The sequence below is a fragment of the Ranitomeya imitator genome, chromosome 8 (assembly GCF_032444005.1).
Source record: "Ranitomeya imitator isolate aRanImi1 chromosome 8, aRanImi1.pri, whole genome shotgun sequence".
Taxonomy (NCBI): domain Eukaryota; kingdom Metazoa; phylum Chordata; class Amphibia; order Anura; family Dendrobatidae; genus Ranitomeya; species Ranitomeya imitator.
The window spans coordinates 2,822,177-2,846,848 of NC_091289.1; the positions used below are offsets into that span (position 1 = coordinate 2,822,177).

Consider the following 24,672-nt stretch of genomic DNA (forward strand, 5'->3'; position numbering starts at 1 on the left):
TGATCAGGTGGAGGGTCTCCGATGTCCTGTGATCAGGTGGAGGGTCCCCGGGGTCCTGTGATCAGGTGGGGGTCCTCGGGGTCCTGTGATCAGGTGGAGGGTCCCCGGGGTCCTGTGATCAGGTGGAGGGGTCCCCGGTGTCCTGTGATCAGGTGGAGGGTCCCCGGTGTCCTGTGATCAGGTGGAGGGTCCCCGGTGTCCTGTGATCAGGTGGAGGGTCCCCGGTGTCCTGTGACCAGGTGGAGGGTCCCCGGTGTCCTGTGACCAGGTGGAGGGTCCCCGGGGTCCTGTGACCAGGTGGAGGGTCCCCGGGGTCCTGTGATCAGGTGGAGGGGTCCCGGTGTCCTGTGATCAGGTGGAGGGTCCCCGGGGTCCTGTGACCAGGTGGAGGGTCCCCGGGGTCCTGTGACCAGGTGGAGGGTCCCCGGTGTCCTGTGATCAGGTGGAGGGTCCCCGGTGTCCTGTGACCAGGTGGAGGGTCCCCGGTGTCCTGTGACCAGGTGGAGGGTCCCCGGGGTCCTGTGACCAGGTGGAGGGTCCCCGGGGTCCTGTGATCAGGTGGAGGGTCCCGGTGTCCTGTGATCAGGTGGAGGGTCCCCGGGGTCCTGTGACCAGGTGGAGGGTCCCCGGGGTCCTGTGACCAGGTGGAGGGTCCCCGGTGTCCTGTGATCAGGTGGAGGGTCCCCGGTGTCCTGTGATCAGGTGGAGGGTCCCCGGGGTCCTGTGATCAGGTGGAGGGTCCCCGGGGTCCTGTGATCAGGTGGAGGGTCCCCGGGGTCCTGTGATCAGGTGGAGGGTCCCCGGGGTCCTGTGATCAGGTGGAGGGTCCCCGGGCTCCTGTGATCAGGTGGAGGGTCCCCGGGCTCCTGTGATCAGGTGGAGGGTCCCCGGGCTCCTGTGATCAGGTGGAGGGTCCCCGGGCTCCTGTGATCAGGTGGAGGGTCCCCGGGCTCCTGTGATCAGGTGGAGGGTCCCCGGGGTCCTGTGATCAGGTGGAGGGTCCCCGGGGTCCTGTGATCAGGTGGAGGGTCCCCGGGGTCCTGTGATCAGGTGGAGGGTCCCCGGGCTCCTGTGATCAGGTGGAGGGTCCCCGGGGTCCTGTGATCAGGTGGAGGGTCTCCGGGGTCCTGTGATCAGGTGGAGGGTCCCCGGGCTCCTGTGATCAGGTGGAGGGTCCCCGGTCCCGGCAGGCCAGGTGAGGGGCGGCTCCCGGGAGGCTGGAGGATGGCTCAGGCTGGAGGAGGCTGGTTTATGTAAATGTCTCAAGTTCCTGCGACTTTCTTCGCCACAAGCTGCTCAGTTCCAGCGAGCTCAGTATAAGCGGCGGCTGCGGAGCTCGGGATCTGCCGGGATCTCCCCTGGATTACTGACACCGGACGCGCTGATGTTCCCGGTGCTCCGTGCGCTCTGGACCTTACGGATATTTGTTTTCTCCGGGCCACAATCGCTACCGGACACGGAAGGATCGCCGGGGTCGTGTTAGGTGAGTGAGTCCTGCACTGTCACACTGCACCGGAGCGGCTGTCACACGGCACCAGCAACACTGTCTGCAACACTTGTTACTTTGTGTCCGCCGCTGCCTCCTTTGTGCCGGGGACATGAACCGTGAGGCCGGGGCTACCTGTGTGTGTGACCGGCAGTCACCTGTGTGCAGCCGCCGCTGAGGAGGAGGAGGGGAGTGAATCCGGTGCGGGGACACAAAGGGATGTGAGCGGCGGAAAGAGGGGGCAGAGGAGACCCCAGAGGGACCGGTAGGAGGGGATGCAGGAAGCTGCCGAGGTGTGTATGTATGTACGGTATGTATGTAAGACCCCGGTGTATGCCCACATATATACACACACGTCTTACACCTATGTGTGTGTGTGTGTATATGTATATATATATATATATATTTACTGTGTGTGTAAGACCCCAATGTTTATAGTGTGTGTGTGTGTGGACCCTGGAGAATATATGAATATATATGGTGTGGTTGTGTAGAAGACACTGTGTGTATGTGGAGACCTCAGTGTGTATAATGTGGGGGTGCGGACCCTGATGTATGTATAATGTGTGTATGTGGAGACCCCAGTGTGTATGTTGTGGGGGTGGGGACTATGGTGTATGTATAATGTGTGTGTATGTTGTGGGGTGCGGACCCTGGTGTATGTATAATGTATGTGTATGTGGAGACCCCAGTGTATATATTGTGGGGTGCGGACCCTGGTGTATGTATAATGTATGTGGAGACCCCAGTGTATATATTGTGGGGTGCGGACCCTGGTGTATGTATAATGTATGTGTATGTGGAGACCCCAGTGTATATATTGTGGGGTGCGGACCCTGGTGTATGTATAATGTATGTGTATGTGGAGACCCCAGTGTATATGTTGTGGGGTGCGGACCCTGGTGTATGTATAATGTATGTGGAGACCCCAGTGTATATATTGTGGGGTGCGGACCCTGGTGTATGTATAATGTATGTGTATGTGGAGACCCCAGTGTATATATTGTGGGGTGCGGACCCTGGTGTATGTATAATGTATGTGTATGTGGAGACCCCAGTGTATATATTGTGGGGTGCGGACCCTGGTGTATGTATAATGTATGTGTATGTGGAGACCCCAGTGTATATATTGTGGGGTGCGGACCCTGGTGTATGTATAATGTATGTGTATGTGGAGACCCCAGTGTATATATTGTGGGGTGCGGACCCTGGTGTATGTATAATGTGTGTGTATGTGGAGACCCCAGTGTATATGTTGTGGGGTGCGGACCCTGGTGTATGTATAATGTATGTGGAGACCCCAGTGTATATATTGTGGGGTGCGGACCCTGGTGTATGTATAATGTATGTGTATGTGGAGACCCCAGTGTATGTATAATGTATGTGTATGTGGAGACCCCAGTGTATATATTGTGGGGTGCGGACCCTGGTGTATGTATAATGTATGTGTATGTGGAGACCCCAGTGTATATATTGTGGGGTGCGGACCCTGGTGTATGTATAATGTATGTGTATGTGGAGACCCCAGTGTATATATTGTGGGGTGCGGACCCTGGTGTATGTATAATGTATGTGTATGTGGAGACCCCAGTGTATATATTGTGGGGTGCGGACCCTGGTGTATGTATAATGTGTGTGTGTATAGTTTGTGTGTGGGGACCTCATGGCAGGGTTGCGCGTGTACTGGCTTTGGAGACCTTTACCACAATCTCTACCTCTCCTCCATGTTTCATGCACACTGTGTACCACCCAGCACTCCTCCGCAGCTCCCCGGGACCCATTGCCCTCACTCGCCCGTCGTCACCCCTTCCGATATGTCTTTCACTTCTTGTCAGTCTCAACCGATCTGTAGTGAAGCTGATTTGGAGCATTTTGTAGAGACTGATCAGTGTTTGCTGCACCGACCCTTGAGGGTCCTCGGAGCACCTGCCCAATATTCACCTTGTCAGGAGTGAGGGGCCATGAGACTTGTTTCTGTGTAGACCCAAGTTTCCGGCCCCATACACTCAGCACAAGTCCGTGCACTGACTGGTATTCACACCTGGAGCTCTGTTACTGTGGAAGGTGACGTGCCGCTCCTAGAGGTCACATGTGGACATGGTAGATCCAAACCAGTTCTTGGAGATCCTAAAGAACCGCCGCAGAAGATAAACCCCCGCACCCTCAACCCATGTGGCAGACTGTACCCCTGTAATCACACTGTTCCCTTGTGTGCCAATATGTACTGCTATAATCACACTATCCCCCAATATGCCAAACTGTACCCCTATAATCACACTGTTCCCTTGTGTGCCAATATGTACCCCCTATAACCACACTATCCCCCAATATGCAAGACTGTACCCCTATAATCACTGTATCCCTATAATCACTGTCCCCAATGTACCAGACTGTGCCCCTATAATCACACTGCCCCCAATATCTACATGTTTAATGCCCCTCAATTCTCGGAGGAGTGTGGAGCGTCCGGTATCCGTGTCTGGTGCACAGCGTGCGGCTTCACATTTAGTCCAAATAGGCAGTGAGTGCATTCACAGGAACGACACCGAGGGAAGAGGCGAAAATCTGATTGAGAACTTTGGTTCTTGGACTGAGAACGATTAGATCATGATCTGTGATCGACATTTATTATTTCACCAGGCAAAATATCATTCTGATTAAGTGTCAATTTTCATCAACCTTTTCCTCATGTGTGAACAGGGAGTAACAGCGGGCCGGTTACATGGCACAGGGTGTGATTACTAATTCACTATGTGACACTACTGTCCTAAAATGATTTCACTTTCGTTTGATAAAGAGTCTTAATCCAGCTGAGGCGTATATGGAAACAGGAACACCACTCCACCAGCAGAATAGTGAGTGCAGCTCTGGAGGACAACAGGAGCAGTAATGTGTGTACACTGACTGCACTAGCAGAATAGTGAGTGCAGCTCTGGGGTTAAAATACAGGATGTAACTCAGGATCAGTAATGTATGTACACAGTGACTGCACCAGCAGAATAGTGAGTGTAGCTCTGGGGTATAATACAGGATGTAACTCAGGATCAGTAATGTAATGTATGTACACAGTGACTGCACCAGCAGAATAGTGAGTGCAGCTCTGGGGTATAATACAGGATATAACTCAGGATCAGTAATGTAATGAATGTACACAGTGACTGCACCAGCAGAATAGTGAGTGCAGCTCTGGAGTATAATACAGGATATAACTCAGGATCAGTAATGTAATGTATGTACACAGTGACTCCACCAGCAGAATAGTGAGTGCAGCTCTGGAGTATAATACAGGATGTAACTCAGGATCAGTAATGTATGTACACAGTGACTGCACCAGCAGAATAGTGAGTGCAGCTCTGGGGTATAATACAGGATGTAACTCAGGATCAGTAATGTATGTACACAGTGAGTGCAGCTCTGGGGTATAATACAGGATGTAACTCAGGATCAGTAATGTAATGTATGTACACAGTGACTGCACCAGCAGAATAGTGAGTGCAGCTCTGGGGTATAATACAGGATGTAACTCAGGATCAGTAATGTAATGTATGTACACAGTGACTGCACCAGCAGAATAGTGAGTGCAGCTCTGGAGTATAATACAGGATGTAACTCAGGATCAGTAATGTAATGTGTGTACACAGTGACTGCACCAGCAGATTAGTGAGTGTAGCTCTGGGGTATAATACAGGATGTAACTCAGGATCAGTAATGTAATGTGTGTACACAGTGACTGCACCAGCAGATTAGTGAGTGTAGCTCTGGGGTATAATACAGGATGTAACTCAGGATCAGTAATGTAATGTGTGTACACAGTGACTGCACCAGCAGAATAGTGAGTGCAGCTCTGGGGTATAATACAGGATGTAACTCAGGATCAGTAATGTAATGTATGTACACAGTGACTGCACCAGCAGAATAGTGAGTGCAGCTCTGGAGTATAATACAGGATATAACTCAGGATCAGTAATGTAATGTATGTATACAGTGACTCCACCAGCAGGATAGTGAGTGCAGCTCTGGGGTATAATACAGGATGTAACTCAGGATCAGTAATGTAATGTATGTACACAGTGACTGCACCAGCAGAATAGTGAGTGCAGCTCTGGAGTATAATACAGGATGTAACTCAGGATCAGTAATGTATGTACACAGTGAGTGCAGCTCTGGGGTATAATACAGGATGTAACTCAGGATCAGTAATGTATGTACACAGTGACTGCACCAGCAGAATAGTGAGTGCAGCTCTGGAGTATAATACAGGATATAACTCAGGATCAGTAATGTAATGTATGTATACAGTGACTCCACCAGCAGAATAGTGAGTGCAGCTCTGGGGTATAATACAGGATGTAACTCAGGATCAGTAATGTATGTACACAGTGACTGCACCAGCAGAATAGTGAGTGCAGCTCTGGGGTATAATACAGGATGTAACTCAGGATCAGTAATGTATGTACACAGTGACTGCACCAGCAGAATAGTGAGTGCAGCTCTGGAGTATAATACAGGATATAACTCAGGATCAGTAATGTAATGTATGTACACAGTGACTGCACCAGCAGAATAGTGAGTGCAGCTCTGGGGTATAAACAATGTGTGTGTACTGTGTTTGTAGAATGAGTCTCTGAGCTCTGTATATAATGATGATTTGGTGTTCAGACCTGATGGGAGCTGTTATCTTGTGGCATTGGCTCAGGCTGTGGACTGGATTCAGGAGATGAAAGGTCCCAAGTCCTGTTGACAATCCTGTGTGGATTATTCTCCGTTGCCTATTAGTTTGTGGATTACTGGAGCTGAGGGGACAGATCACCGGTCACCAGGTATAGACAATGGCATTCACCTCAGCAGCTGTCGGCTTTAGGTTAAGTTCACACTAGGCATTTTTTCAGTGTTTTTTTTTTCTGCAGCTAAACCTGATTTCTTGGCAGAAAATGTCCTATTCTATAGAATCAGGTTTTGGGAAAAACAACGCAGCAAAATCTGATACCTGCGTTTTTAGGTGCATTTTTTTTTCAGCGTTTTTCACCACCCATTCATTTTAATGGGTGAAAAAGTGACATGCTCCATTGTGCAAAAAAACATGCAAAGCACAAAATCCTGATGGGGGGGGCAGGGGGGAGGATACAATGTGCACGCTTGTGATTTCTGTAATGTCAGACTTTGCTGGTACTATAAAACGCAGCTTAACATTTGCATTAAAAAAAACCCTGCACAAATGCCCTGTGTGAACCTACCTCAGCGATGCAGTGAATGTGCCAGAACCCTCCTATAACATCGTGATGCCTCATTTTATGGTGTCTAATGTTCTAGGCTGCTGGACAAGTTGTAATGGAACCACAACCCCCAGCATTCTCCATCAGTGTCTGGCAATCCTTTGCTTGTCTGCCCCGTCCGGCTCAGATTTTTCCCATTAGAAGTGTTGTCGCTCTGGGGATTCTTTTTTTCTGTCCCTGCAATTACTGAGCTCTGTTAATTAATTGATGAAGTTGATGTCAGTTACAGACGACAAGTGAATGATTGGAGAAAAGTGACGGCCAAGTGTTTTATACGGGAACTTGCACTGACGGTGTGTACTCGTCATATCTAAGCCCAGGCAGAAGTCTGCGCCAGCGGAGCCATGTATGTGCACAAATTATGGAGGTGTGCTGCTAAAAACCTAAAGGGACGTGTATGACTATAAGGTTCTTATCCCTTGTAAGGCTATGTTCACGCATTGCGTTTTTCCAGCAGTTTTTGATATTTGTTTAATGCAAAGTCTGAGATCTATGCACACGCTTTTTTATTCCCTGAATATTTAATCAAAGAGCTGTGTTTTTGCAAAATGCCTCATGCCACTTCTTTTAGCGTTTTTCACCCATTGCATGAGTGCAAAAAAAGCAGGTATTAAGTTTTACTCCTTTTTTTTTTTTTTTTTTTTTTTTTTGCCAAAGCCATTTTGAAGTTGAATCAGATTACTTTTTTTATGCATTAAACTTTATCAGCACAGACAAGAGGCAAATGTAGCCTGACTATAAAAAAAAAAAAAGTACCAAAAACGCGGCAAACAATCAGCAAAACCTGCTTTTTATGTTGCTTCTTTACTGCCAAGAGAGCAGGTTTTGCCTGCGGGGAAAAAAAACACAACATGTGAACATAGCCTTATTATTATTAATTTTGGGCCTTATGCTGTATGGGATGTTCCGCCATTTTCCGGAGTCTCTTCTGCTTTCCTGATCACTTGCAGACTTGTCGTTTAGGAGTCTGGTTTCTGACCACAATGCTGACTGCTCTATCAGTGGCTCATGATTAAAGGGAACCTGTCACCCAGGTTTTTTCAGATTGAGATATAAATACTGTTAAATAGGGCCTGCGCTGTGCGTTACTATAGTGTATGTAGTGTACCCTGATTCCCCACCTATGCTGCGAGTTTGCATCTCGGCTTTGGAAAAATGGCCGCCGCGATCTCTTCTGCGCAACGCGCGGCATCCCGCGGCCATTTTCCTGAAGCCCCGTGCAGCAGAGCACTCCATCTGCGCACGCGCGGCCCCAGGAAGATGGCCGCCCCCACCGATGAAAGGGATAACAGCGCAGATCGCGCGCTGTTTCTTCACGTGTGCGCAGGGAATTCGGAACTTGGACGTGCGCACACCACTACGCCACCAACGGAAAGCTGGGGAAGAAAAGAGCGATGTCACCACGCCCATCCGACCTGACCAGCCTGATTGACAGGCGAAAACGGCGACTTTGGTAATGTATTTTTCAGCATAGGTGGGGAATCGGGGTACACTACATACACTATAGTAACGCACAGCGCAGGCCCTATTTAACAGTATTTATATCTCAATCTGAAAAAACGGGGTGACAGGTTCCCTTTAAGAGTTGGGAATGAATATACCGTAGTAAGAGGCTGAATATCCGCCCTGGGATGTTCGTTTTTGCAGCTAATTCCAATGACCGTAAATATAGAGCAATTTTTGCATTTATTGACGCAGTATTAATATTTTGGTATTGAAGGTGTAGTTTGTACATTTCTTACTCCTCCACTCAAAGCTGGCTCCGAATCCACAGCCCGGCCTTCCGTCATCCACGCCAAACATGTATTTTGAGAAAAGTGGGATGCACCACACAAAGAACTCTGCAAACTGGCTCAGCCTTCCACCCAGCTGAAGAAATAATGTCCAAGGCAGTGAAGAGAGGCTAAAATTTCATGTTTCATTCTTCCCGGTTTCCGATGCCGTGGACCTACCTCCTAAACACGTGTATGGGGCTTTGTTTGGCTAATGTGTGCCACAAAATATGGGATGGAGTGCAGGGGTACTGTCCTATTCCATCCACAAAGTCCAGGTAATGAAGGGTACCACAGAGTTGACTATTTTTTTTTAATGACAACTGTTGCAATCATATTATATTAATGATGGAGGCTTTCATGGTGTATATGCTAAACACAGACCAAAAATGCGATGTGAACCTAGAAGAAGCCTCATCTGTCCAAATAAAAGCAAAACTTAACCCAATTCTGCTAAAGTTTCCATCAAACTGATGAAGCCGCGTTCCCTCCTCAGCATCATCGCCTTTCACTCTGGGCAGATGAATATTTTTATCTCTCGGCCTATTGCCTAAAATAATACTAAAGAGAATCTGTGACAAAATGTTCTCACAAATTGTAGCCAACAAAACCTACAGTAGATCATGAAGGCCGAGACGTTGCAGCCTTAATCCAGCAAGGAGGTAGCGGAGCAATGGACGCAGCGGCGATGGGATGTGCAGGACGGTGACGGTCACCTTATGGACAGCGTGCTTCTAGGTAACGAAGTGAAATTGTCTCCTGACGTCTGTACGGTTACCTCCAGAAGCAGGGTGTTACATTCTCTGGGGATCATACACTCCCAATCCTCCAAAAAAAGAAAAAAACTTTTGGAAAACCTTTCATTTTTATGGGAAATCACCTTGCTTAAGGTTTTGTTTTAAATGCTGGGTTGGTATTAAACTTTTGCATGTCACTTCTTTGAGGACGATCCTGAAGGAAACCTCTGCAAAGTGTCAAATCAAAAGGCTGAAAAGCTCTAAGGAAGAAAAAACCTCTTCATAACTGCGTAAGGAATAGAAAACTTCTCGTGAAAAAAGCGTTTCCTGAATCTGTTTCCACTTATCAAACCTTGTGTGACCATAACCGAATAGTGATGGTGAGCAACAATGGAAAGAGGTGGAGATTGAGGGGGTTTTGTCATTCCTTTTTGCCTCCCTCATTTGTTTAATGGCGTTGTTGCGCTGAGGCTTTGCCACCCTCTGTGGACAGTCGTGTTTGTCGCTTTACTCGTTTATAGCCCCCAATCATACTTCCAGGAAAGGTTGTTCTTCTTTCCTTGCCTATGACTGTCAGTTCCTCCGCCGGGCTCTCCCACGTACGGTGCGGACACTGGGCCTCGGTTTACATCTTCACCAGCAGTGTCAGACCGGGGTTCTGAGGGTCCACAAGTAATTGGGGGCTCACTCTCTACTATATGCAGATGGCACGTTACCTTCATTAAGAATCTGACCAATGCTTCTGTAAAATGATGAGCTAGGTAGATTGATCAATGAATGATGAGATCCTGTCTGTACATAGTGAATCAAGGACTGTTCCTGTAGAGAATTGTGGGGCCCACCAGGGGATTCTCGTGTCCCCCATGTGCCAGTCCGAACCTGTTCACCAGTGAATGGCGACTTTCTGCCAGTGATACTGTGCCACTTCTGCTGCATTTATGCCTTTGTTGCTTTCCTTTCTACATCTGATGGTGGTGGACGTGGAAAGCTGTGTAATCGGAGGATGACAGATTACATGCGTCTTCACCACGATGACTGACAATTTATTGATCGCTCGTTGTCTGTAAGTGGATCTCTACAGTCCATCAAGATGTCGTTACCCCCTCCACGTGGAGCGGCCCATGAAGCCGTTGGGTTTCGTCTGTGTCCTATAATCTCCTTATTGACCCTTTAGTCTGGCCACCTCATTTATGTGATAATCCTCTCACGCAACACAAAAGCTTCTAAGTGCTGACCGTCTGAATTTCACAAGTTTTATGGTAACAGGCACAGGAGGGCATCAGGAGCATAGCGCCAGCCAAGCCAAGAAGCCCCCGGCCCTGCCCCCACCCCAATCTGTAGATGACTTTCCGCTCTGATCCTTGCACATGGAATATTAAGTCCATCAATCTGGAGGGCAGATTTTTAGGTATTTGTCATTCAGCTGTTGTATATGCAGCGGTCCTCACTGCGGCCTCCGTAGTGCGGCCTCCGTAGTGCGTCCTCACACCGATCCCTCGAGTTCTGTATTTTCCATATAATTTAGGATCGGTGTAACTCCATCCTTCCTCTGAGCGAGGATCTTGGATTTCGATCCTCGTCCTGGGTAGTTCTGTTGTCCGTGGGATGTGGAGACCCAAGAATTTCCCCTTTATTCTCAGATTTCCAGCTCGGGGAGAGATTTGTGAATCATTTTCCAGAAGACATTTTGATTAGGGCTTTTTGGTTCACTACATTAAATCGACGTCACTCAGTGGGCTCTCTGATTGAGCAGTTGGTTTGTTTCTTTAATTACCGTAGTATACGTTTAGGATTCCGGCTGTGGATTTAGAGCCGATAACAGATGACGCTGCAGGTTAGTTCCTGGATGACATGTTTGCTGTAAATGCCCACACGTGTGCTGTGTAGAAACGCGAAGCGAGGAGCCGTGTCAGACTGTGGATTACGCTACATTTATTCATTGTTCAAAAGGCGTATGAAAGGAAGTTGTGTTTACCGTGACTCCAGCGGCGGAGGCCATGCATGGAGGCTCGGAGCAGGCCACTTACCGCAGCTGTAGTGTGTGGATCCAGGGGACGACATTGCTCCTTAGAGCCACCCTCATTCAAGAGCTGCATTAGTTCTCCAGCTTGCATAAATATCCACACCTCCATGTATACGGCTTAGTTGTTGGGTGTGGAGCTGTACAATTTCAGTTGCTGTTGTGTTCCCACGTGAGAGCAGACCCAGTATTACATGAAGACACAAAAATCTGACTAGATCTAGATTTTAATTTACTCAATAGACACTAGTTAAATGGATGTCACCTGGAAAGGGCTAGAAAGCTCCCAAGTAATGGATGCCCTTGGGCCGATAAGTACAATGCAGTGAACTTCTAGCATGGCAGACCTCTGCCCTCGTGCATTGAACCTCCAGGATGGTGGATATTGGGCCCCTGTGCATTGAACCTCCAGAATGGCGGCTCCTGGGCCCCCGTGCATTGAACCTCCAGAATGGCGGCTCCTGGGCCCCCGTGCATTGAACCTCCAGGATGGCGGCTCCTGGGCCCCCGTGCATTGAACCTCCAGGATGGCGGATCCTCTGCCCCCGTGCATTGAACCTCCAGAATGGCGGATCCTCGGCCCCCGTGCATTGAACCTCCAGGATGGTGTATATTGAGCCCCCGTGCTTTGAACCTCCAGGATGGCGACTTCGGGGTCCTGTGTATTGAACCTCCAGAATGGCGGATCCTCGGCCCCCGTGCATTGAACCTCCAGGATGGCGGATCCTCTGCCCCCGTGCATTGAACCTCCAGAATGGCGGATCCTCGGCCCCCGTGCATTGAACCTCCAGGATGGTGTATATTGAGCCCCCGTGCTTTGAACCTCCAGGATGGCGACTTCGGGGTCCTGTGTATTGAACCTCCAGAATGGCGGATCCTCGGCCCCCGTGCATTGAACCTCCAGGATGGCGGATCCTCTGCCCCCGTGCATTGAACCTCCAGAATGGCGGATCCTCGGCCCCCGTGCATTGAACCTCCAGGATGGTGTATATTGAGCCCCCGTGCTTTGAACCTCCAGGATGGCGACTTCGGGGTCCTGTGTATTGAACCTCCAGAATGGCGGATCCTCGGCCCCCGTGCATTGAACCTCCAGGATGGCGGATCCTGGGCCCCCGTACATTGAACCTCCAGGATGACGACTCCTGGGCCCCCGTGCATTGAACCTCCAGGATAGCGGATCCTGGATCCTTGGCCCCCGTGCAGTGGATCCTGGTTTGATATTTGGTAATGATGGAATTTTCTTTAGGGCTTGATGTGGTAGTGGAGCCCATTCCTATTCCTCTTAGTCACTAGTTTCCTGGGGACTAAATGGCAGTAATGTTTGTCTGTGTGAAGCATTTACTTATTTTTCAATATTGCCCGATTTTGAAGGTTTAGGGAATCTCTGTAATGTCCACGGTCGACTGGCGGTAACTAGGTAGTTTCTCCGGACTGAAGCATCTGCTGCCTGTAGACCCTGTCCTAGTGAGCACCGTCTGCTGCCCCTTTAAGCAGTGACTGGTATAAACTGGTCGGCTTATTCTATGGCACATACGTCCCTGCTGACGCCCATAATCCACTCAGCAATGCAGAGCGTGTTGCCGTCTTCATGTGATTGTGGAGTCTGCTTTAGATTCTTGTCTGATCTCCCCCAATCTTTGATGTGGTTCTATACCGTGCTGCTCGGAGCCTCCAGACCGGCGTTTGCATAAATCTATACATTTTCTGCTTTGTAGTCTTGTAGAACTGGGACACCAGAAATAGAGATGAAGATGAAGGACTGGCGTGTGCATGTGATGGTGCACATTGAGCGTTGCTCGCCCCGTGCCGGCAGCGGTTGGTGTTGGACAGCGGCAGACGAGCTGCGGATAGTCGTATGCTTTGTGTATAAATTGCAGCAGCTCGATGCATTGGAGGTGACAGACACTGCGCCAATGTGTTAGGAATTTCTGAGAAAGTATAAAAAGCTGTGCAGTAAAGTCTCCGTGGCCCACAATACCTGGGGGGATGTGAATGGCGCAGTTCCGTGCACAGTCTGCTTTAATCTGTGGCGGATCATCGCTGCTTTCTGTAATCTCCAGCACGATAATGTATAGATAAGCTCCAATTAGAGTGATTGATCCCTGGTGACATCCGGGCCGTGATCAAACTGAAGGAAATTATTGGCTTAGGTGATGATGGAAGATTACAGATGTCGCGGTCGTCATGTCTGTGCAGGAATGCTGCCGGAGACCACGTTTAACTTTTCTCCTACTTGCAGCACATTTTCCTTGGTATGTTTTATAGGCGTTTTTAAATTGAATTTGTTTTTTGGGGTTTTTTTTTTTTGCTCATGAATTCTATGCAGCTGAACAATCATCATCACACATTCCCCTCCGTAAAGCAGAAATTCAGCAGAACTGAAAATCCAATTAGTTTGGGTAATCCTGTCTGGGGTCAGATAGAACAGGGTGGTGCGTGCCCAGTGTGGGGTGAGGTTATGGGGGCACGCCTGTCTCTTGCTCTGTAGTACAGGACAATGCTTATTGCATCCAGTTGTCAGGTAGTCGGAGATTGATGCTGTATCCATGAAGTGTTCTGTGGATCCCGGCTCTTTATACAGCGGGCAGCTCTGTATTTGCAGTGCTGCGTTTCATTGCCGATCATGGCGGCCTGATCTGTGGGTATCGCATATCACCCGTGTGCTGTATGGTGCGAGAAGGGGTTAAGTGCCACATGTAATGTGTATGGCATCCAGGCCTCCTCCTACTGCTGAAAGGTGATCCCACAACTCTGCACTAAATAATTCATGAGGAGCAAGGCGACCGTAGGTGATGGTTGTAATTTCAGCCCTGGGATACCTGTGTGTCCACATCTCATGAATAATGCACTGCTTTATATCGCTACCAGTACTTTTTTTATTATTTATTTTTTTGCAGGTTGCGGATTTTTAAAATGTGCACAGGGTGAATTTCCGGCTGTGCCGAGATGGACAGTTGATCATTTGCGTGGAGTTTGGTGCCTTGCGGCATGGAAAGGGCTGAAGGTTGTGTGCATTATAAATGGCTGCAGATTGTTCTTGCTGTGCATCATCCCAGATCTTCCCATTTTCCACTTTCCCAGGCCTCCTAGGACTCTGGAAAAGAAAATATTCCACAGCAAACTCAAGGGACTGAAATCTGCAGCACATTGCGGCTGGGATGCAATCTCCAGCCCCTGCTAATATCCTATCTGGTATCCCTCTAATCTTTCTTGTCACTACAGATCTTACGCCATCCTAATGTTTGACCTTCAGTTTCCTCCTGTTTGACTCATGGTTTCCAGCTTCACCTCCCCCCCAGCTTGTCACTTTCTCTCGGCAGAGGGTTGTTTATTTTAGCTACAAAATCCAGCATGTGAAACAAAATATGAAGGGGTGAGAAGAAGGTGGGAGAGCAGCCGACCATCGGACTGACTAAAGATGGCGGCAGCGCAACATGAGGCGCTGGAACAGATGGGAGCGGGCGATCACCTGTCTGGGGAGCGGAGCTGCAGGACGTCTCTTGTTAATGACTTGTTTGTCCTGTCAGTCTCACCAGGACATGGTTTCTGGATGACCGCACACAACTGCAAATACATGTGGTATTAGCGCCTCGTAATAAGACCAGCGCCAGCTGAACCGCACCCTCCGGTCAGCAAGCCTGGACTCCGAGACATATTGGGGCAGATTTATTGATATGAACTGGAGTTGTAATGGACTTAAGCCTACTCTGTTCGAAGATCACTCAAGATGCGACAACACCGGAAGTCAACGTGAATGAACAATGAAGTCACTGGACAAGGTCTTCAAATCGAGGAACGTTTCACTGGTGATGTAGACACGGCTCGTACATAGTCTGGTCTTTTCTGTAGTAACATACGGATGCGAAAACTGGACGATAAAGAAACAAGCAGAATCAATGTCTTCGAAGTGTGTTGCTAGAGAAGGAGGTTATCAATACTATGGATGAAAAGAACAAACCAAGCCAGACATGTTACTGGGAGCAAGGATCACCGAGCTATGACTTCCCTTCTGTGGACAAATGGTATGAAGAGAGCAATCACTGGAGAAGGACATCATGGGCGGGAGAATAGAAAGAACAAGGCGAAGAGGAACCAGTAACCCGATGTCTGGATACCATCAAGAGAACGGTGGAGAAGACCCTGGTGGAGCCATCTAGGCTTCTACAGGATTGATCTTAATGCAGATCGTTCATAAAGTTGTCATTACTCGAGTTCGAGGCTGTTTGTATCAGGGCTGTGGAGTCGGTAAGCCAAACCTCCGACGACTCAATTTCCATGACTCTGACTCCACGACTTCTACTCCAACTCCCTCATAGTAACATAGTTAGTAACATAGTTAGTAAGGCCGAAAAAAGACATTTGTCCATCCAGTTCAGCCTATATTCCATCATAATAAATCCCCAGATCTACGTCCTTCTACAGAACCTAATAATTGTATGATACAATATTGTTCTGCTCCAGGAAGACATCCAGGCCTCTCTTGAACCCCTCGACTGAGTTCGCCATCACCACCTCCTCAGGCAAGCAATTCCAGATTCTCACTGCCCTAACAGTAAAGAATCCTCTTCTATGTTGGTGGAAAAACCTTCTCTCCTCCAGACGCAAAGAATGCCCCCTTGTGCCCGTCACCTTCCTTGGTATAAATAGATCCTCAGCGAGATATTTGTATTGTCCCCTTATATACTTATACATGGTTATTAGATCGCCCCTCAGTCGTCTTTTTTCTAGACTAAATAATCCTAATTTCGCTAATCTATCTGGGTATTGTAGTTCTCCCATCCCCTTTATTAATTTTGTTGCCCTCCTTTGTACTCTCTCTAGTTCCATTATATCCTTCATGAGCACCGGTGCCCAAAACTGGACACAGTACTCCATGTGCGGTCTAACTAGGGATTTGTACAGAGGCAGTATAATGCTCTCATCATGTGTATCCAGACCTCTTTTAATGCACCCCATGATCCTGTTTGCCTTGGCAGCTGCTGCCTGGCACTGGCTGCTCCAGGTAAGTTTATCATTAACTAGGATCCCCAAGTCCTTCTCCCTGTCAGATTTACCCAGTGGTTTCCCGTTCAGTGTGTAATGGTGATATTGATTCCTTCTTCCCATGTGTATAACCTTACATTTATCATTGTTAAACCTCATCTGCCACCTTTCAGCCCAAGTTTCCAACTTATCCAGATCCATCTGTAGCAGAATACTATCTTCTCTTGTATTAACTGCTTTACATAGTTTTGTATCATCTGCAAATATCGATATTTTACTGTGTAAACCTTCTACCAGATCATTAATGAATATGTTGAAGAGAACAGGTCCCAATACTGACCCCTGCGGTACCCCACTGGTCACAGCGACCCAGTTAGAGACTATACCATTTATAACCACCCTCTGCTTTCTATCACTAAGCCAGTTACTAACCCATTTACACACATTTTCCCCCAGACCAAGCATTCTCATTTTGTGTACCAACCTCTTGTGCGGCACGGTGTCAAACGCTTTGGAAAAATCGAGATATACCACGTCCAATGACTCACCGTGGTCCAGCCTATAGCTTACCTCTTCATAAAAACTGATTAGATTGGTTTGACAGGAGCGATTTCTCATAAACCCATGCTGATATGGAGTTAAACAGTTATTCTCATTGAGATAATCCAGAATAACATCCCTCAGAAACCCTTCAAATATTTTACCAACAATAGAGGTTAGACTTACTGGCCTATAATTTCCAGGTTCACTTTTAGAGCCCTTTTTGAATATTGGCACCACATTTGCTATGCGCCAGTCCTGCGGAACAGATCCTGTCGCTATAGAGTCCCTAAAAATAAGAAATAATGGTTTATCTATTACATTACTTAGTTCTCTTAGTACTCGTGGGTGTATGCCATCCGGACCCGGAGATTTATCTATTTTAATCTTATTTAGCCGGTTTCGCACCTCTTCTTGAGTTAGATTGGTGACCCTTAATATAGGGTTTTCATTGTTTCTTGGGATTTCACCTAGCATTTCATTTTCCACCGTGAATACCGTGGAGAAGAAGGTGTTTAATATGTTAGCTTTTTCCTCGTCATCTACAACCATTCTTTCCTCACTATTTTTTAAGGGGCCTACATTTTCAGTTTTTATTCTTTTACTATTGATATAGTTGAAGAACAGTTTGGGATTAGTTTTACTCTCCTTAGCAATGTGCTTCTCTGTTTCCTTTTTGGCAGCTTTAATTAGTTTTTTAGATAAAGTATTTTTCTCCCTATAGTTTTTTAAAGCTTCAATGGTGCCATCCTGCTTTAGTAGTGCAAATGCTTTCTTTTTACTGTTAATTGCCTGTCTTACTTCTTTGTTTAGCCACATTGGGTTTTTCCTATTTCTAGTCCTTTTATTCCCACAAGGTATAAACCGCTTACACTGCCTATTTAGGATGTTCTTAAACATTTCCCATTTATTATCTGTATTCTTATTTCTGAGGATATTGTCCCAGTCTACCAGATTAAGGGCATCTCTAAGCTGGTCAAACTTTGCCTTCCTAAAGTTCAGTGTTTTTGTGACTCCCTGACAAGTCCCCCTAGTGAAAGACAGGTGAAACTGCACAATATTGTGGTCGCTATTTCCTAGATGCCCGACCACCTGCAGATTTGTTATTCTGTCAGGTCTATTAGATAGTATTAGGTCTAAAAGTGCTGCTCCTCTGGTTGGATTCTGCACCAATTGTGAAAGATAATTTTTCTTGGTTATTAGCAGAAACCTGTTGCCTTTATGGGTTTCACAGGTTTCACTTTCCCAGTTAATATCCGGGTAGTTAAAGTCCCCCATAACCAGGACCTCATTATGGGTTGCAGCTTCATCTATCTGCTTTAGAAGTAGACTCTCCATGGTTTCTGTTATAATTGGGGGTTTGTAACAGACCCCAATGAGAATTTTGTTACCATTTTTCCCTCCATGAATTTCGACCCATATGGACTCGACATCCTCATTCCCTTCGCTAATATCCTCCCTTAAAGTGGACTTTAGACAAGACTTTACATAGAGACAAACCCCTCCTCCTCTCCGATTTTTACGATCCTTCCTAAACAGACTGTAACCCTGTAAGTTAACTGCCCAGTCATATCTTTCATCTAACCATGTCTCGGTTATTCCCACTATGTCAAAGTTACCTGTAGATATTTCTGCTTCTAGTTCTTCCATCTTGTTTGTCAGGCTTCTGGCGTTTGCGAGCATGCAGTTTAGAGGATTTTGTTTTGTTCCAATCTCCTCACTGTGGATTGCTTTAGAAATGTTCTTACCTCCCATCTGAGTATGTTTTCCTGGGTCTTCTTTGTTCAAGTCTAATGTTTTTCTTCCCATCCCCTCTTCTTCTAGTTTAACGCCCTCCTGATGAGTGTAGCGAGTCTTCTGGCGAATGTGTGTTTCCCAGGTTTGTTGAGGTGTAGTCCATCTCTGGCGAGGAGTCCATCGTACCAGTAATTCACACCGTGGTCCAGGAATCCGAATCCTTGTTGTCTGCACCATCGTCTTAGCCAGTTGTTTGCATCAAGGATCCTGTTCCATCTCCTGGTGCCATGCCCGTCTACTGGAAGGATAGAAGAAAAAACTACCTGTGCATCCAGTTCCTTTACTTTCTTCCCCAACTCTTCAAAGTCTTTGCAGATTGTCGGTAGGTCCTTCCTTGCCGTGTCATTGGTGCCAACATGTATCAGAAGAAATGGGTGGACGTCCTTGGAGTTGAAGAGCTTTGGTATCCTATCGGTCACATCCTTGATCATCGCACCTGGAAGGCAGCATACTTCTCTTGCAGTTATGTCCGGTCTGCAGATGGCTGCTTCTGTGCCTCTCAGTAGTGAGTCTCCCACCACCACCACTCTTCGTTGCTTCTTGGCTGTACTTTTTGCTGTCACTTGTTGCTGTGTGCCCTTTTCTTTTTTGCTTGCTGGTATTGCTTCATCCTTAGGTGTGCCATCTTCATCCTCTGCAAAGATTTGATATCGGTTCTTCAGTTGTGTGGTTGTTGATTTCTCCATGGTCTTCTTGCTTCTTTTGGTCACATGCTTCCACTCATCTTCTTTTGGAGGTTCTCTGACACTTTTTTCACCTTCTGTGACCAGTAGAGATGCTTCTGTTCTGTCTAGAAAGTCTTCATTCTCTTTGATGAGTTTCAAAGTTGCTATTCTTTCTTCCAGACCCCGCACCTTTTCTTCTAAAAGGGCCACTAGTCTACACTTCTGACAGGTGAAATTGGATTCTTCTTCTGGTCGATCTGTGAACATGTAGCACATGCTGCAGCTCACCATGTAGGTTGTCACATCTGCCATGTTGCTCCTAGATCCTGCTGACTTGCTGTGTGTTTTCCTTCTTGTGTAATCTACTTAGCCAAGTTCTCTTGCAATAATATCCTACAGGCAAAAATTCGCGCGCCGTAAGGCGCGCGGTTTGGCGATGCTTTCCAAGCAGCATGGCTCGTGTTTAAGTGATAAATTTACTGTGGTAAAATGGTAACATCAGGCTTTTAATCATTATTATGATACAATAATCAAGCCATTTAGATAGAACATAAAATATATTAATGGGAATACAACGTTAGAACAAAAAACTTTTGCACATTTACAATTTATTATACACTCTGCATTAAGTGGGGGAAAAAACGTTTTCAACAAAAAATGTACTGAATAGCATTTGTGCGGTCTATGAATTTGTTCTGAGAAATAGTATCGCCTCCATCAGATCCTCCTCCATAATGACCTCACATCTGACCTAATTATTTTAAGGCTGGAGAATGACCTCTCTACACTAACTTGGGTTGGTGGTAAAGCGGTGACCACATGGGCGACTTCTCTAACAATTTCAGGGTATAAAGGAATTGCCTCGTGCAAAGTCAGTTTTGATGAATGATTGAACTCTTCTACTTCTTTGAGAGCAAGTGAAAAATGTTGCTGAAATATGGTCTCTGTTTTCTATGGGAGTGGAATATTTTTCCCTGCAGCAACGCTTTGCGTGCTCCATGTCATTCAAATACTTGTCGAAATCAATCTCCTCATCTGATGAGGATGAAGGAACGGCAGCAGCACTGGCAGGACCCGAGTCCTCTTGCTCTTGGCCGTCCTGTAGCCCACTCATCCTAACTGCTACCTCAATCAGAGCTTCTGTTCCTTTAGTAAGCTGTTGATCATCCAGCAATATACGATGACTCGGGTCCACATAAACAGCTGCCAGAACAATTTTATTTTCGAATAGCAGTGTCTCTCTCCATTTCATTGAAGCAGCAATGTCATCTCTTTGGGACAGGCAAAACAAGTTCTTCCACTCCTTTAGAAAAATGCCAGAAGTTAAATCCTCAGCTTGTAACTTTTTAGTCACTGCAAATGGGTGATGAAGCAATTCCTTCAATTCAGCCACCTGTGTCCATTGACCTTCATGTAGTGTTACCCGAGGGTTGGCCATATCTACAAGGAAGGGTTTCAGCTCAATCATTAAATAGGTGCTGCCTCACCGAGTGGCTTGATCCACAATTGCCTGTTTTCCAGCATGTCTCTTCAAGATGAAAGGGGTTCTGGCAGTAATAGCCAATTTCTTCACTTTGCTAATCTGAGTTCCAGCATGTCCCTCTTGTAGACTATCTCTTATTTCCAGCTGCAGCGTGTGCACAACACAGCGCCTGTGATGAATATTAAAGAGGTCTGAAGCAGCTTCAGCAAGACCTAATTGTAAATAATCATTTTGCTGTTCTTCTATAGTAATATCTGTTTGTTCCTCCGATATGGGAACAGGACTGTAGCCTTCCAACGCCAACATACTTTATGTGAAATGTTCTTCTAGCTGCTGTTCACCTTCATTATTCTCATTCATGAGTTTAATTGTACTTACCATGTTTGAAGCTACAATCAGTTACAATAGTAAGAACTTGTTCTTTTTTGAGTTCATAATCTTGCAGAACTTTTTCCACTAAGGTCTGGAGAGACTGGCTGCTGTGATGAGCTTTTGTATCTTTTACTGCCTGTGTCTTAGTAACATTTTTTTTTGTCACAAACATATCGAATGTTGATAGCAAAAGAGTTCACTCTGTGACGTGTGCAGGCATCCATTTTAAGAAACAAAGCGTCTCTTGAGTCTTTTAAGATCTTCCTTTTGGTTAAGGGCTTCTTCAATCACTTATTTTCTAATACTTTCTCTTTCCAGAGAAACACCAAGTTTGCAGGCCATTTCTCCACTAAGAGCTGTCATTGTTACAGTAACTTTCACTTACAAAATATCTTGTAACTGATGTTTGAGATGCTCTTTCCTCCTTTGCATGGCAGGAAGTGCTGGTCTCTGGTTTCTTGGTGCTTCTGTGATCTTTCAATCACAGCTTTGTAAACTTCTGGGTGGCATTGTAAATGTCTTTTTAGATTGGAAGCTCTTGAAGGAGCACTTTTATCACTGGCATCACAGCATTTTTTTTCATGTGGGTCACTTAGGCCAAGTTCACATTGCGTTAACAGCAGTCCATTCAACACATGCGTTAACGGGCTGCTAACACAAGTGCCGATATGTCGTTGCGCTAGCGCACATAGAGCTAGCAGATGCTCTGTCTGCGCTAGCAGTGACTGACCCGGAAACGCTGCAGCCCGCTTCCCAAGGTCCGTCACTCAATGACGGCACATCGCTAGTGCACACCCACAATGGGCGTGTGCTAGCGGTGCGTCCGACGTTGGACTAAATGGCGGCGTTAACTGACTACGTTACACCGCGTTATGCCATGGTGTAACGTAGTCCGTCTAACGGACGCCAAACACATATGAACCTGGCCTTATACACTGACAATGTTTTTTTTCTTGAGTCACTGTGAAATGCTCAAATACAGCTGACTTCATAAGATGCTTCTTAGACATTTTGTAATGATGAAAATTCACTCTCAAAATGATTTTGTCCTGTAAAACAAAAATGGGGTATATTGTAATTCTTGCAAGAATAGGGAATCATGCACTGTATCATTTGGGATAGAAATAAACAATCTTTGCATAAATTAATAGCACATATGATAAGTATAAAGTTTGTAAAATATGTTGTTAAATAGCTGAACTCTGAACTTTCAATGTCAGGCTTGTCTCAGGGTACAGCTCACTAAATGCTTCACATCATATTTCTTCAAATTCTATGAAGAGGAAGGAGGGAGGGAGCCTGTTTTGTGCTGAATCATGTTCCAGAACATACACAAAAATATGTTCTCATCAATCCTGATACTGTATTTCCGAACTTGAGATGTTAGAAACGTTTTTTCCTCTTATATTGTATGTATAGTATATATACCGTAAGTCATCAGGGCTCTAATTTCTCCAAACATAAGCTAAAAGGAAAAACAAACTAAAACATCAAGCATACAGAGACCACATATATTGGACTATTGATTTATGTACAGCTTACTGACAGTTTAGATATGCTTTAGGAAGTACTTACCTTCTTTAATCCTGCTTTCCTGTTCACTCCAGAAGTTCTGAGATGAATGCAGGCATTCCTTCCCTGTGTGTTTGTTATTTTTCCCCTTATCTGTAGAGGAGGAGCTTCACTACTTATCATTAACATAAACTGCAGCACAGATTCATCTCCGCTAAAAGTCTAGACCATAGATCAGGAATAGGACAGACATTTATGGGACATTTCATAACGTTCCCAAATTCTTATGAAAAAAAATACTCCCCACAAATTGCATTGAACTACTGGACCCAATTTATTATATATTGTCCATTTTATTCTGACTCCACCAAAATTGGCTTCGACTCCACAGCCCTGGTTTGAATAATAAACTATTAATACCGTCTTCAATATTTATAGCTGAGAACTGGATGCACCAGATTTTTCGCAGCGGCTCATGGCAGATGATACATTTGGCGCATGTACCTTGTCCAATATGCTAATCTTTTGTGCCGCAGTGTAGCTCCTCGTAAACCATGCCCTTTAGGCCGGGATCACACACAGCGAGATACGGCCGAGTCTAGCAGGTTAAAACCAAGCTCTGTCAGCGGCACTCCGGAGCGGAGCGTGCAGCCGCACAGCAATACATGGAGCTGCACGCTCCGCTCCGGAGTGCCGGTGCCAGAGCTTGTTTTTAACCTGCGAGACTCGGCCGTATCTCGCTGTATGTGACTCCGGCCTTAGAGTGAGGCTCAAAAAGTTTGTAAAATACTTAATAGATGTCTTGTGCAGCAGGACTTAGGTGAGAACTTTCTTTACGCTTAGTAAATCTGCCCCACCATCTTTTTTTAGAATAAATCGTCTCTGTGAAGAAGTAATCGTGCGATCCATTAAGCCATGGTCACTAGGTTTCTGATCCGTGGCCAGGTGAAAAAAGGGACAATCTTTTACTGCTTCATTAAAGTATGCTGATAGGGAACCAAATTATATTTTCCGATGTGTTTTGCGTGTCTGACTCTACTCCTAGATCTATAGAAAGTGGCCTATCCACCATTGTAAAAACACTACACCTAATAAACTGACCTCAAATGTTATTGTACCGGAGGTCTCCGAAATTGGTCAGAAAGCCGAGAAGAAAAATGAAATATGCCTTGGGAAAAGGGATAAACGTCTTGTCACAAGACGGATCCTAAAAAGCCTCATTATATATAAGTGATCCCATATGACGAACCTCTCGCTGCTACGCGCACCTCTATTAATGGACATGTATCATCTGTCGTGATGGTGGTGACGTCCACCCTGATCCACCAGAAGGATTAGAGATGAGAAGATACGCACAATGTGAACAGGCCCCCAGGAGACATGGCACATATCCATGCTACAGGGACCCTGCCAGGCGATTCATGCTGCCCGGACCTCCGGATCACAGCCGGCCATAGTCTTCTGTGACGCATTGCAGCGGCACAGACCTGACCGTGGAGCGCAGGCACAGACCACACTGCTTCGGGGATTTGTCAGCAAGAATCGCCTGCCAGATTTCCTTTAATTGCTAATGCTCCAGTGACAATATTACTCCACATAATGAATATTAATGTGAATCTAAATTGTCATGTTGGTGCACTGTGCTCCTGTACAACAAGCAGAATGCCGCTCACATGATTTTTATTTGAAGTGATAAAGTGGAGAAAAATCTAAGTGTGAATACGTCCCTTTCCATTATCTGCGCCCTGATTTATGTCCAGAACATTTCTAGTGTTTATTAGAAAGAAGAAATGCATTTAGTGCACTCACAACACACCTTCCTAATTCTACTTCACGGTTTCCTACCCAATGTAGTCAACTAATGACGGATATGAATGTAGTTCATTAATCTTATCAGTTCCACTGTGTTCGCAGGCCGTGCCGTTTTCGCTGGACGTGTGTTTTGCCTTGCCATGCCATGTGTTTCGCAGGCGTTGTGTTTCGGAGGCAGTGCCGTTTCGCAGGCCCTGTGTTTTGCCATGCTGTTTTTGCA

The 24,672-nt window shown here is 46.3% G+C and overlaps 1 protein-coding gene across 4 annotated transcripts in view; it reads left to right on the top strand.

Annotated features, from left to right (window-relative positions):
* The first annotated feature begins 1,298 nt into the window (after positions 1-1,298).
* The window catches only part of SEMA3F (semaphorin 3F), a 77,745-nt gene continuing 54,371 nt past the window's right edge, over positions 1,299-24,672 (top strand). For all 4 annotated transcript variants that reach the window (XM_069736020.1, XM_069736021.1, XM_069736022.1 and 1 more), the window contains exon 1: positions 1,299-1,483. The gene's annotated coding sequence lies outside the window, so the exon portion shown is untranslated. The remainder of the gene's footprint in view (positions 1,484-24,672) is intronic.